Source organism: Macaca fascicularis, chromosome 20, assembly GCF_037993035.2.
Source record: "Macaca fascicularis isolate 582-1 chromosome 20, T2T-MFA8v1.1".
NCBI lineage: Eukaryota > Metazoa > Chordata > Mammalia > Primates > Cercopithecidae > Macaca > Macaca fascicularis.
In genome coordinates this window covers 8552873-8553967 of record NC_088394.1, presented here as the reverse complement: position 1 = coordinate 8553967, position 1095 = coordinate 8552873, and the positions used below count along the sequence as shown (strand labels likewise).

The 1095-nt window shown below is 38.1% G+C and overlaps 1 pseudogene; it reads left to right on the top strand.

Moving 5' to 3' along the window:
• Window positions 1-878: 878 nt before the first annotated feature.
• On the top strand, window positions 879-983 carry LOC123570719 (small nucleolar RNA SNORA40; annotated as a pseudogene).
• Window positions 984-1095: the final 112 nt, after the last annotated feature.

Genomic DNA, 1095 nt, shown 5'->3' with positions numbered 1-1095 from the left:
GAAACTCTTGCCTGCCACCATGCAGTATGTCTCTTGCTCTTCTGCCATGATTGTGAGGCCTCCCCAGCCATGTGGAACTGAGTCAATTAAACCTCTTTCCTTTATCAGTAACCTAGTCTTGGATAGTTCTTTATTAGCAGAGTGAAGATGAGCTAATGTATATGGTTAACCCTATTTTTAGTTAGAGAAACCTCTATACTGTTTTGCAAAATGGCTGTGCCATTCCCGCCAACAATATACAAAGGTTTTCACTACATCCTAGGCAACACCTGTTACCTTTTGTCTTGATGGCCATTCTAACAGGTATAAGGCGATATCTCATGGTTTTAATTTGGATTTGCCTGATTAACGATGGTGAGCATTTAAAAAATGTTTTTTACATGTCTTTTGAGAATATTTAGGTTCTTTGCCCATTTTTTCATATTTGTGTTCTTATTGAATGGTTTGTGTTTCTTGCGTATTTTGGATATGATCTTATCTGATATATGATTCGCAAATATTTTTTCCCTGTGTGTTACCTCTTCATTCTGATCTTAAGTGAAATAAGCGGGGCATATAAATGAGAATATTGCATAATCTCACCGGAAGCTGGGGATATGAGTTGGTGCGGTCAAGGGAAATGGTCAAAAGGTACGTTTCTGTTCCTTACAGGTGGATTGAGTTCTGACTTTTCACATCAAGGTGACCGTAGTTAATAATGTATTATACCTCAATTGTTAAAGGAATGGATTTTAAATGTCCTTACCAAAAAGAAATAAGCATGTGAGGTGATGGATGTGTTAGCCTGACTTGCTAATTCTGCAATGTATACATGTATCAAGGTGTATCACATTGCATCCCATAAATATATCCATTTATGTCATTTAAAAATAAAATTCAGCACTTGTATGTTTTAACATGTGGACAGACAGGCTCAAAAAATCCTCTTGCAACCCAGAACTCATTGGTCAGTATGAGTCTTGATACATGTAAGAAGGGATTTGGGAGGCCGTGCTGGATGAATCAAGAGGTGAGTAGTTTGAGACCAACCTGAACAACATGGTGAAACCCCGTCTCTACTAAAAATACAAAAATTAGCTGGGCGTGGTGGCGGGT